The following is a 14166-nucleotide window of genomic DNA, read 5'->3' as shown; positions in this document are numbered from 1 at the left end:
TGTCAATACTCTTCTGGGGCGGAGTGATGGATCTGTTCCTGTGGCTGGAAGGTTGCCGGTTCAAATCCTGCAGAGGAATCTGACTCCGTTGGGTCCCTGAGCAAGGCCCTTAACCCCAACTGCTCCAGGGGCGCTTTACAATGGCTGACTCCTGACCCTGCACTCTGACCCCCAGCTTCTCTCCCTGTCTGTGTGTCTGTCTCATGGAGAGCAAGCTGGGGTCTGTGAAAAGACACATTCCTAATGCAAGAAATTGTATAGGGCCAATAAAGCAACATTATCAACATTATCACATTATTATAAATCGTAATCAATGCTACAGATATAAGCGCAAGGCGAGGCATCCTGACCACAAGGATGAGGCTGAAGCCCCACCACTGATGCAGCCCTCCAGTGAGAGATTTTGGTTCAACAGGCCCGTTGGGTTATTCACAAGCATTTAATCACTGATCACTGATCGAGGGTGTGATGGGAGCGTCTGAGATTCACATTCCCTGAAGGGCAGACGGGAGATTTGGGCTGCCTGACGCCAGACATAGGAACAGATGACGAGTGCCTGCTTGCTGGTTCCACTGGGTGAACAGAAGGATTTAATAGCGGGTGATGAGAATGAGGAACTCGGAGCAGTTTCAGTGGGATCGGGCTTCAATGCAAGCGTCCAGTTCTTGTGGTCCTTTTGTCACGACTGAAACAACGAGGATGAAAAACAAACGCCGGCCAGAGCGATGGGAACCTGTCGGAGTTTCCACTGTGGGTTAACGCTAGGGGACGACACTGCACCAGACTGGAGCCAGATGGAGTGTCCACTGTGGGTTAACGCTAGGGGACGACACTGCACCAGACTGGAGCCAGATGGAGTGTCCACTGTGGGTTAACGCTAGGGGACGACACACCACCAGACTGGAGCCAGATGGAGTGTCCACTGTGGGTTAACGCTAGGGGACAACACGATACCAGTCTGGAGCCAGATGGGTATGACTGGAAGCTGGGGAGGAAGTGACCTCATCATTGACACTCTGTCTCTGGGAACACCAAGGACTGTGAACTGCAGACTACCAGGCAGCATGGCAACCATTAGGATTCAGTAGCGTTCTGCAGAGTGTGGAGAGGAAGACATTGAAGGAGCTGCGTCTTTGATGTGTAGAGAAAACTTATCAGAATCAGCTCAGTATAGCTCTCACCTGGAATCTGTCATAGAGCTGAAAGACAGTCATACAGCTGGAGACGGGTCACCTCAGTGTGAATCTCTCACCTGGAATCAGTGTCTATCAGGGTCATACAGAATCCCCAGCTGGATCAAACGAACGCATGACCCCAAACTGTCTGGATAGCTTCTGTAAAAACGTTTTCTAAACCTTGGAGTTGTACAGTTTTAGACGCTTTGTGATTGTGCTCTCTGTATAAATTACAGGAATTAGAGCCATGATCGGATCAAGGATAGGATCGGAGCCACGCTCCTCGCCAGCTCTCCCTCCTCTGTACCCAGCCAGTGTTGAAACTGATACCGGAGACACTGCTGTACACCGAGAGGGGCGGGGGTGGGGAACAAGCTGATACCCTGGCTTCTCTCCAGACACAGCTGGGTGAGCTCCTCCAGTCAGGACAGGAGGCTCTACTGTACACAGAGAGGGGTGGGGGTGGGGAACAAGCCGCACCGCCCTGTTGTTGAAGCCGATACCCTTTAACTGATGACTTCCAGTCAGCAGCAGGGGCAGTCGATCACTCGGGATGCAGAAAGCAGAACAGGACACCCAGTTATCTGAACATGTTACTTTATTAAAACTTCTACAAAAAGATTCACGACAAGAACCAGACGAACCCGAGAGCCTTCGACACGCCAGCGCCGCCCAGAGGCAGCGCGAGGACCGCTGACGGGGAACGCACCAACGTCTCCATATATTGGTGTAACAATCTGTCCCGTACGCTATGTACAACATTAGTAGTCGGCGAAGAAATTAAATTAATTAATTAAAACTTCTACAGAAAGATTCACGACAAGAACCAGACGAACCCCGTCCCCCAGAACACCCTGGACTGACTCCACCTGCTCCTGTCCTGCTCCGCACAGCGGCGCCCCCTGTGGCCGGAGGGCTGAACCCCAACTCCCCCTCCCTCCCTTCCCCACCCTCTGCTTGGCATGGCTCCCCCCTCTCTCAAACTGGTGGGGCAAAAGTTTCTAGCACCTTCTGTGCTCCCCTGTCCCCTCCGACACCCCGCCAGCTCCCAGATCATTCCCCTGCCTCCAGCAGCCACCTTCCGGACCGGGCTGGGCGGACGACCGCAGAACCGGCGCTCGGGGGGAGCCGGGCCACGTCACGACTGCGGGCGCCACGATCACAGCCAGTTTCACATCGATCGCCGTTCCGGGGCGACCTGTTTGTTCTGTAGTGTGAACAGTGACACGCACGCGCACGACATGAGAGATCATTAAAACAGAGAGACGTGAGAACCTCCGCGCACACACGCCGAGCGAGCAGCAGAGTCATTTCTCCTCCCCGCCGTTAGTGACGCAGGTCCGCTTGTCCACGAGCCGCTGAGGTCCGATCACGCGGCCCTCGCGTCTGTCCTGCACACCGGGGCGCAGAGACGAGGAGCCTGCAGGACAGGAGACAGGAGAGAGACGGGTGAGCCTGCAGGACAGGAGACAGGAGAGAGACGAGGAGCCTGCAGGACATGAGAGAGCAGAGAGACGGGTCAGTCTGTACAACAGGTACACCTGGAGAGAGACGGGTCATCCTGCAGGACATGAGAGAGAGACAAGTTCATGAGAGACGAAATTCAGACACTGATGGACACATTCCTAAACACTCCATATCAAACCAACAAACTAGGGATAAACTTGGCCACACAAAAACTAAATCACCTATTCCACAAACTAGCATCAAAATCTAAGCTAAAAACAACTAAAAAAAACTACCAAAAAACAAAAGCAAAAGAAAAGTGGTTTGATACGGAGTGCAAAAACATCAGAAATGCACTACGAAAAGTCTCAAATGAAGAACACAGACAACCACACAACACAGATCTGCAACTCGGGTACTGTGACATGGTAAAACTTTACAAACGCTGAAAAAGAAAAGAAACGCATACATAGACAAACAACTTGCAGAAATTGAGGAGTCACTAAATCAGAACTTTCTGTGAGAAGTGGAACAACTTAAACAAATCAAAACCAGAAGAATTGGCCATCCAAAATGAAACAATCTGGCAAACATACTTTGAAAATCTCCCGAATACAAATCAATCAGACCAAAACCACTTTTGAAAAACTCAAATTTTGGAATTGGCTATCAAAGACCACCAAAACCCCTTAGACTCCCCAATCACTGAGCAGGAGCTACTGGACAAACTCCAGGCCCTCAGATCACGCAAAGCCTGTGGCCATGATGGAGTCATAAATGAGATGCTGAGACACAGCAGCCCAAAGTTGCAACAAGCCCTGCTCAAACTCCTCAATCTCATCATGACAGCTGGATGTTTCCCCGAGGCCTGGAACTAAGGACTGATCACGCCCATCTATAAGAGTGGAGATAAACTCGATCCCAACAACTACCGGGGCATCTGTGTGAACAGTAACCTGGGGAAGGTATTCTGCAGTATCCTAAATACACGAATACTGGCCTTCCTTACTGAACACAGTGTCCTGAGTAAAAGTCAGATTGGCTTCTTGCCAGATCACCGCACATCTAATCACAGTTACACCCTACACACACTGATAGACAAACACATCCACCAAAAACACAAAGGAAAAATTTTTGCCTGCTTTGTCGATTTCAAAAAAGCATTTGACTCGATTTGGCATGAGAGATTGTTTTACAAACTACTCCAAAGTGGCATAGGGGGCAAAGTGTACGACATAATTAAATGAATGTATTCAGAGAGCAAATGTGCAGTGAAAATTGGAAACAAAAGGACCAAATTCTTCACCCAAGGCCGCGGGGTGAGACAGGGCTGCAGCCTGAGCCCAACACTGTTCAATATCTATATCAATGAATTAGCAGGAATGTTGGAGCAGTCTGCAGCTCCTGGTCTCACACTACACGACACAGAAATCAAGTTCCTGCTCTACGCAGATGACCTGGTCCTGCTGTCGCCCACAGAACAGGGGCTGTACTGTCAGACCTGGGCACTGCCAGTCAATCTGGACAAGACCAGAGTTATGGTTTTCCAGAAGAAAGCCAGACCTCAGGGAAACGGGTACAAATTCACACTGAACAACAACACATTGGAGCACACATCCAGCTACACATATCTCGGTCTCACCATCAGCTCTTCCGGGAGTTTTGACCTGGCAGTGAAGGCACTGAGGGAGAAGGCACTCAGGGCTTTCTACGCAATAAGAAGGAGGCTCTTCAACATCAACCCACCAACAAGAATCTGGCTCCAAATATTTGAAAGTGTAATCCAACCCATTGCCCTATACGGCAGTGAAGTGTGGGGTCCCCTCACAGACCAGGATTACACCCAATGGGACAAACACCCCACAGAAACTCTGCACATGGAGATCTGTAGAAACATCTTCTGTGTGCAGAGAAAAACTCCTAACAATGGGTGCAGGGCCGAATTAGGCCAGTACCCACTATTGATAAACATACAGAAAAGAATATAAAGTATTGGCTACACCTAAAAAACAGCGACCAAAATTCCTACCACAGAACTGTATTCAGTGTGTCATCACAGTGGCACAGTACTGTGTTCAGTGTGTGACTACAGTAGGACTGTACTGTGATCAGCGTGTTGTCACAGTGGGACAGTACTGTGATCAGAGTGGGACGCTAGTGTTCAGTGTGTCAACATACAGTGTTCAGTGAGTGATCACAGTAGGACAGTAGTGTCTTCAGTGAGTGATAACAGTGCGACATTACTCTGTTCAGTGTGTGATCACAGTGGGGCAGTACTGTGTTCGGAGTGTGATCACAGTGGCACGGTACTGTGTTCGGAGTGTGATCACAGTGGCACGGTACTGTGTTCGGAGTGTGATCACAGTGGCACGGTACTGCGTTCGGAGTGTGATCACAGTGGCACGGTACTGTGTTCGGAGTGTGATCACAGTGGCACGGTACTGTGTTCGGAGTGTGATCACGGTGGGACGGTACTGTGTTCGGAGTGTGATCACAGTGGCACGGTACTGTGTTCGGAGTGTGATCACAGTGGCACGGTACTGTGTTCGCTGTGTGATCACGGTGGGACAGTACTGTGTTCACTGTGTGAGCCCGGTGGGACAGTACTGTGTTCACTGTGTGAGCCCAGTGGGACAGTGTGTGTTCAGTGCGCGATTACAGTGTCACAGTACTGTGTTCAATGTGTGATCAGAGTGGTACAGTGGTGTGTTCAGTGAGTAATCACAGTGGCATAGTAGTGTTTTTAGTGTGGCATCTGAGAGGCACAGCACAGTGTTCAGTGCGTGATCAGAGTGGGACAGCACAGTGTTCGGTGCGTGATCAGAGTGGCACGGTACAGTGTTCAGCGTGTGATCACAGTGGCACAGTACTGTGTTTGGTGTGTGATTCTAGTGGCACAGTAGTATGTTCAGTGAGTAATCACAGTAGGACAGTACTGTAATCAGAGTGGGACACTAGTGTTCAGTGAGTAATCACAGTGGCACAGTACTGTGTTCGGAGTGTGATCACAGTGGCACGGTACTGTGTTCGGAGTGTGATCACAGTGGCACGGTACTGTGTTCGGAGTGTGATCACAGTGGCACGGTACTGTGTTCGGAGTGTGATCACGGTGGGACGGTACTGTGTTCGGAGTGTGATCACGGTGGGACGGTACTGTGTTCACTGTGTGATCACAGTGGCACGGTACTGTGTTCGGAGTGTGATCACAGTGGCACGGTACTGTGTTCGCTGTGTGATCACGGTGGGACAGTACTGTGTTCACTGTGTGAGCCCGGTGGGACAGTACTGTGTTCACTGTGTGAGCCCGGTGGGACAGTACTGTGTTCACTGTGTGAGCCCAGTGGGACAGTGTGTGTTCAGTGCGCGATTACAGTGTCACAGTACTGTGTTCAATGTGTGATCAGAGTGGTACAGTGGTGTGTTCAGTGAGTAATCACAGTGGCATAGTAGTGTTTTTAGTGTGGCATCTGAGAGGCACAGTTCTGTGTTCAGTGCGTGATCAGAGTGGGACAGCACAGTGTTCGGTGCGTGATCAGATTGGCACGGTACAGTGTTCAGCGTGTGATCACAGTGGCACAGTACTGTGTTTGGTGTGTGATTCTAGTGGCACAGTAGTATGTTCAGTGAGTAATCACAGTAGGACAGTACTGTAATCAGAGTGGGACACTAGTGTTCAGTGAGTAATCACAGTGGCACAGTACTGTGTTCAGTGTGTGATTCCAGTGGGACGGTACTGTGATCAGCGTGTTGTCACAGTGGGACAGTACTGTGATCAGCGTGTTGTCACAGTGGGACAGTACTGTGATCAGCGTGTTGTCACAGTGGGACAGTACTGTGATCAGCGTGTTGTCACAGTGGGACAGTACTGTGATCAGCGTGTTGTCACAGTGGGACAGTACTGTGATCAGCGTGTTGTCACAGTGGGACAGTACTGTGATCAGCGTGTTGTCACAGTGGGACAGTACTGTGATCAGCGTGTTGTCACAGTGGGACAGTACTGTGATCAGCGTGTTGTTACAGTGGGACAGTACTGTGATCAGCGTGTTGTCACAGTGGGACAGTACTGTGATCAGCGTGTTGTCACAGTGGGACAGTACTGTGATCAGCGTGTTGTCACAGTGGGACAGTACTGTGATCAGCGTGTTGTCACAGTGGGACAGTACTGTGATCAGCGTGTTGTCACAGTGGGACAGTACTGTGATCAGCTTGTTGTCACAGTGGGACAGTACTGTGATCAGCGTGTTGTCACAGTGGGACAGTACTGTGATCAGCGTGTTGTCACAGTGGGACAGTACTGTGATCAGCGTGGGACGCTAGTGTTCAGTGTGTTAGCAGAGTGGCACAGTTCTGTGTTCAGTGTGTCATCAGAGGGGGACAGTATTGTGTTCAGTTCGTCATCACACTGGCACAGTACAGTGTGTGATCACAGTGGGACACTGCTGTGTTCAGCGAGTAATCACAGTGGGACAGTACTGTGTTCAGTGTACTTTCAGTCTGTTGTGCTCTTTGTGTGATCAGTACGGTGCTCTGTCCACTGTATAACCTTTATAACTCCTGCATTATATGTACTGTGTTCAGTGGTTGATTACAGTGGGACAGTACTGTGTTCAGTGAGTAATCACAGTGCGACAGAACTGTGTTCAGTGTTCGATCAGAGTGGGACGCTAGTATTCAGTTAGTAATTACAGCGGCACAGTACTTTGTTTAGTGTGTGATCATAGAGGGGCGCTAGTGTTCAGTGAGAAATAATAAATAATAAAGTAAATAATAACAACGTAACGTGGTTTTCAGCCCGTCTACCTAGGCTGCAGCTACTCCTGCATTATGTTTCATGTAGAAGTCTTAGCTTAGATTTTGTTTGCAAAAGACAAGCAAAATCTTTAAATGCAAATAACAAAAACTAGACACAACCGCAGTCCATACGAGGCCCCCTGCTACGCTTTCACTGTTAATTCATTAAAGCCCATATTGTCTGTGCTTTCCCTCACGATAAACAACTGCACCTGAATTGACACATCTCTTCTTGCTGAGTCCTTCGCACAACAAACGACATTTCTCACCGGTCAGGGACAACAATTCTAGTGGAGCATATCGTGTCTTTGACAGGACTGGTAGTGTTTTTAGAGAAACCAACAAGGTCAGTTCTATTCCTTGTGTTTATCACCGTCGGAAATTACTCTCCAGTCAGCTGATTTGTACACCGTGTGTGCAGTTCTTGTGTGAAGGAGATTGTTACTACTATTAGTAGTAGTATTAATAGCAGTTGTATTATTAGTGTTAGTAGTAGTACTGTTGTTATCAGTGGTAGTAGCAGTTGTATTGTTAGTATTGTTATCAGTAGTAGTATTAGTGTTAGTAATACTATTGTTATCAGTAGTAGTATCGGCGGTTCCTCCCGGGGAGCAGCGGCCTGTTTGTGCTTGTACTCCGGCGCGTCTTGACTGTGTGGTGCCGTGTGTATAGTGTATGCCCCAGTATAGTGACGGGGACACTGGACTGTAAACAGGCCTGACTCTCTGTGGTCATTAACAATCCCAGGGTGTCTCTCGAGAACAGTAGGGGTTTTACACCGGCGTCCTGGCCAAATTTCCCATTGGCCCTTACCAGTCATGGCCTCCTAATAATCCCCATCTATGAACTGGCTTCATCACTCTGCTCTCCTCCCCACTGAGAGCTGGTGTGTGGGGAGAGGACTGGGGCGTCATCCAGTTGGGGCTGCACACTGGTGGCAGTAGTGGGATCCCCATGACCTGTAAAGAGCTGCACACTGGTGGTGGTAGTGGGATCCCCATGACCTGTAAAGGGCTGCACACTGGTAGCGGTAGTGGGATCCCCATGACCTGTAAAGAGCTGCACACTGGTGGTGGTAGTGGGATCCCCATGACCTGTAAAGAGCTGCACACTGGTGGTGGTAGTGGGATCCCCATGACCTGTAAAGAGCTGCACACTGGTGGTGGTAGTGGGATCCCCATGACCTGTCAAGAGCTCTGAGTGGAGTGTCCAGGAAAGAGCTATAGAAATGTATTATTATTAATATCATCCAGCCCGAACCCCAGCGAGCGTGACTCCCTGACGCTGACCTCTCTCTCTCTCCCCCAGGTGCAGAAGCTCCCCCCGGCGGCCGAGCCCCGCGGCTCCGCTCAGCGGCTGCTTCTGCTGTTGGTGGCTGCGCTGTGTCTCAAGATCTACGCCTCCGAGGAGCCCGGGTGTGAACTGGCGCTGCTTCTGGTCGGCGTCTCTCAGTACCTCAGCAGCAGCAGCTCCGACCTGTGACCTGTGACCTGTGACCTGTGACACCCCGCCCCCTCCTGGGTGGAGTCCGACCGTGACGGGAGAGGCCCTCGAGTCCGGCCCGATACTGATACCCATAACGGCCAGCCGGACCCGAACCCGAGCTCGGACCCGGACCGCTGCCGCCAGGAGAGGGGAGTCCGGGACTCGTGGGCGGAGACGCCCGTGGCGCCTTATCGCTCTGTTTGTTTATTGATTGATTTCCTGCATGGCTTATTTATTTATCTATCTTATTGACGGAGAGACTCGTGCGTCTTATTGAAGGAGAGTATTTCAGTGAGAGCGGAGGTGGTGCTACTCTTCCTTCACCGTGAGGAACTGGAACGGTTCTCCATGATTTTTCGTTGTATAATCGATTGGTCGATGACAGCGAGTGAAATGATCGTGGGGTGGGCGGGGAACGACGCGTGTTTCACTCCCTTCTCCCACCCCCACAAAAACAACACCACCCACGCTCCCCGGCGAGAGACGGAGCCCTGGACTTCCGGTTCCCTTTGCTCTCTTGTGTGGGAATGGCAGGCGAGCCCCAGGCGTGGACGTGTTTCTGCATTGCTCAAGCAGACTCCCACGGACACGCCTGTGAGGTCGCGGTTCGTCTTCATTTTTAACCTTCTTGCGTTCATCGTGAGTGAGGGGAGGGGGGGCGGTTTCTCCTCTGAAGCCGACTGAGGTCTTTGTTTGTGTTTCCTAAGTCTTTATTTCAACAGCAGAGATGCCCCCAGAAAAACGCTTTAAAAAAAAGAGAATTTATTCATTAAATCTAAATAAATAATATCTTCATTATGTATGATCGCACTCCTTTCTCCGCCTGGCCGTGGCCTGGGTTTCCTCGTGAGGGAGGGAGCCCCCGGTCTCTGTATGCTCTGTGAACAGATGAATAAAAACGGAGAAGCAGCGGTGTGGTTTGTGTTTGTTCTGGGGAGGGATTGACGCTGCAGAAGAGCCGACTGAGAGTCTGATTGTCCTGAAACTGTACTCGTCCCCAGACCGTCACGGGCTCTGGGGGGGGCGGCTCAGACAAGAGGGGGGAAGGTCGGGGTCAATCAGCGCTCAGGCATCTGCAGTTAAGAGGGGGTCTGTACACAGAGAGGGGTGGGAGGGGGGAACAAGCTGATGAAATCCTCAGGTCTGTTATCTACTGTCTGCTCTCCTTCTCTCTCTGGCCTGCTGTTTACCCAATCTGTCTCTCTCCTGAAGCAGTTCACCTCGGGCCTCTGACTTCTGGTGCCTTGTCTCCCCCTGGCGGGGACAGCGCAGTACTGCAGCGCCTCATTGACTTCATAGATCCAGACGGGTGTGGACCCCAGTGTCCCGACTGCTGGTCAGTACAGATCAGGACACTGTGTGTGAGAGTAGGGGTGTGGACCCCAGTGTCCCGACTGCTGGTCAGTACAGATCAGGACACTGTGTGTGAGAGTAGGGGTGTGACCCCAGTGTCCCGACTGCTGGTCAGTACAGATCAGGACACTGTGTGTGAGAGTAGGGGTGTGACCCCAGTGTCCCGACTGCTGGTCAGGGGTGTTGCTTAGTCGGGGTTCGGTCTGTACTTCCCAAATTCCCTCTTCTCAGTTGTTTGCAGGTGGGATGAAGTGGGGTCCCTGACTCTAAAGTGCTTTGGAGATCCTTTTAGATAAATTTTCTAGAACCCCAAACGAGAGTTTGCTTATGAAAAATAATTTTAAAAGTGTTTTTAAATTCCTAAGTGATTAGATATACCAGAAACGTTCATATCAGACGGTGCCCAAGACTTCATTCTGCTCTGGTGAGTTAATCATTAACTGAACCCAGTAAATTTATCAAGGGCCACTGAGAGGACAAAATCCTGCCCTTCAGATCACCAGGAACAGACAGAGAGAGATGGCAGCGTGTAGGAGCTTAGTGCTCAGCCCTGGTGAGTTTTCTCTTGTTCTGCCTGTCAGAGTGTCGGTAAGGGAGTCACTGAGGGTCTCTTCTCTGTCACAGAGCACAGCAGCAGCTGGAGAAGTGTCTTCCTGTCTGCTGAGAGTCTTCTGTTCTGTCTGTCAGACACACAGGGTCTGAACTAGGAGAGAAAAACAGATTTTACTTTCACTTTCTCTTGTCAGCGATCAGAGATCGGTAGTGTAAACTCAAGCTGTTTGGGATTCACTAAATATTTTAATAAGGTGTTTATTTAAGGTAGAATGATTGATGTTAAACCTGACTGTGTGCTGATGGTATTGGATTCACACTGTTAGTATTCATGATGCTCAGACACGCTCAGATATGATCGTTTCCTGTTTGTTCCTCAGAGGCCGTGTTTATTGTACAGCTGATAATACCAGAGAGGAATCAGTACAGATGAACAACAGAGGAATTTATTTGGCCCATAATTAGCAATGATTCCAGGGTCTCATGCAGCTGTTTCTACTGTCTTGACTGGGCAGCTTGTTTCCTCCCTCAACCCCTCTCTGTGTACAGTAGAGCCCCATGTCCTGACTGGAAGAGCTCATCCAGCTGTGTGTGGAGAGAAGCCAGGGTATCAGCTTGTTCCCCTCTCCCACCCCTCTCTGTGTACAGTAGAGCCTCCAACTCCTGATTTTAAGTCTTAGTGTTGCTTTGAGTTTCAGTGTTAATTCTGAGGAGCTCTGAGGTGTCAATATCTAACTGGTCTTTAATGATGACTGACTGTCACTGAGGTGTTGAATATTTTGTATATATATGGTTCACTTTCTTCACCCTGTCAGTGTGGGACACTCCCTTCAGACTGAAGAGACTCAGTTCCTCCAGCTTGTCAGTTTAACTGTTTTTAAACTAACATCATGCTAGTTCTCTTCAGTGTGGATCACAGTAGATTGTTTCTAAGCAGTTTGAAACTATACAACACAGAAAGTTCCCAGCCAGGTGGGTGAGTCCCAAACATGTCTGTATGAAATGTGACATTTTAGACTCACTACTGAAGAATCAGGATGGACTGAATGATTTTACAGTTTTTTACATGTATTTTTAAAATAAGGTGGTATAAAGGTTCATACTGAACACAGGAGTCCCATATATGTCTGAACTGCCATTGGACACTCAGAGTGTAAGTGGGTCTCTACAGGGCCCTCCAGAAGTATTGGCGCCCTTGGTAAAGATGAGCAGGGAAGACATTGGAAAAAATGTCTGTGTTGTTTATCAGATGAGAGAAATCTGACCTTTCAGTGAGGTTAAATTATTCTAAGAAAAAAAATCCTGATGAAAAATTAACATATACTATTGAGAGAACAGTTAAAAATAAAATATATATATATTTTATATAAATTGTAAGAATACAGAATAAGAATGTTGTAAGAATACAGTTTGATTACCTAACATTAACAGAACATTTTTGTATACCACAGAGAATACACAGAAAAATAATCTCAATAATCTGTGATTTTCCTCTCTCACAGGGCAGGGACAATAGGAAAGATATAGAGGATATAGAGGAGTTTTTATCATGAATTTTAAATGGGATGAAGAGGGAAGATATCTGTGAAGAGAACTTTATCATGTAAATAATCTGTGATCTTTCTCTCTGACAGGGAGGAGACGGGCTAATTCCCATGAGGCACCACAGCGTCTCTCAGAGATCAGGATCGTGCTGCTGGGGGAGAGACGGTCTGAGAAGAGCTCAGCAGGAAACACCATCCTGGGCAGAGAGGAGTTTGACATAAGAGAAGAACTGAGGAGTGTGAGAAGAGACAGGGTGAAGTAGCTGGGAGGCAGATCACTGTGGTCGACACTCCAGGCTGGGATGTGTGGCTGATGTTGAATTTCTATTCTCCACAGCAGGTTAGACAGGAGGTTGTGCGCAGTGTGTCTCTGTGTCCCCCAGGACCCCACGCTCTCCTCCTGATGATTAATCTGGACTCAATCACAGACTGGAGATCAGTGAAGGAACATCTGGAGCTTCTCAGAGAGTGTGGAGACACACAATAGTGCTGTTCACCTGGGGGGACACACTGGGAGACACAACCATTGAGCAGCACATTGAGAGAGGAGGAGAGGAGCTCCAGTGTCTGGTGGAGAAGTGTGGGAACAGGTATCATGTTCTCAACAACAACAACAGGGGCAACCGCACTCAGGTCACAGAGCTGCTGGAGAAGATAGAGGACATGGTGGCAGGAAACTATGGGCTGTACTTCACCACTGACATCAAAGAAATAAACACTGAAGTGGAGAAATATATCAGACAGAGGGAGGAGGAGAGACAGAGAGAGACAGAGGAGCTGAGACAGGTTGGAGGTGAGACAGAGAGAGACAGAGAAGCTGAGACAGAGGGAGGAGGAGGAGAGACAGAGAGAGACAGAGGTTGGAGGAGAGACAGAGAGAGACGGAGGAGCTGAGACGGAGGGAGGAGGAGAGACAGAGAGAGACAGAGGATCTGAGACAGAAGTATGTAAGAAGGGAGAGAGAGAGAGAGAGAAGAGGAGCTCAGACAGAGGTTGGAGGAGAGACAGAGAGAGACAGAGGAGCTGAGACAGAGGGAGGAGGAGAGACAGAGAGAGACAGAGGAGCTGAGACAGAAGTATGAAAGAAGGGAGAGAGAGAGAAGAGGAGCTCAGACAGAGGTTGGAGGAGGAGTGGAGCAGGAGAGAAGAAGAGCTGAAGTAGAAGATGAGAAAGACACTGAAGGAAGAGGAGCTGGAGAAAGAGACAGAGGAGCCCAGACTGCCTGTCAAGAGGAGGAACAGTAAAGACCTCATCCCTCCCGCCAGTGAGTGTGATTGATGCTGTATTACTGAGTCACTGATCTTATTGGTCACCAAACTGAGAGATTCAACCATCTTGTGTCCTGTTAGGAATTAAAATCATACTGTGCTCTGCTCTGTATGATCTGTGTCTGTTTAAATCCTCTGTGCTGTAATTGAACTGTTTTCTCTCAGGGAGATTAGATTTAATCCATCACACAGCAGCTCAGTCTCTGTAATCTGTTCCTCAAGACTGTCGGACCAACACTGAATCAATCAAGGTTTATTGATCGATGCACGAACAGTACAGCACACTACGGTATTGTCAGCATTGAAATCTGTGAGCTCGTTAAAGGCTTGTTAAGAGGGATAGAAGAGTTGGAGGATAGGAATTTATTGGGGTTAAGATTGGGATACAACAGATTACACAATTGCAATTTACAGATTGTGTGGAAGGTAACACAAGGATAGGAGGTATTTAGGTGTCCTGACAGTGGTAGGGTACAGGGTAGGAGGTATTGAGGTGTCCTGACAGTAGTAGGTTACAGGGAAGGAGGTATTTAGTGCTCTTCGTAGGTGTC

General features: G+C 49.1%; 1 pseudogene; it reads left to right on the top strand.

The window, feature by feature from the left end:
• The first annotated feature begins 10769 nt into the window (after window positions 1-10769).
• The window catches only part of LOC138242567 (uncharacterized), a 38169-nt pseudogene continuing 34772 nt past the window's right edge, over window positions 10770-14166 (top strand).

The sequence above is a fragment of the Lepisosteus oculatus genome, chromosome 14, assembly GCF_040954835.1.
Source record: "Lepisosteus oculatus isolate fLepOcu1 chromosome 14, fLepOcu1.hap2, whole genome shotgun sequence".
Classification (NCBI taxonomy): Eukaryota; Metazoa; Chordata; class Actinopteri; order Semionotiformes; family Lepisosteidae; genus Lepisosteus; species Lepisosteus oculatus.
The sequence above is the reverse complement of the archived record's forward strand: the minus strand, read 5'-3'. Positions and strand labels throughout refer to the sequence as shown.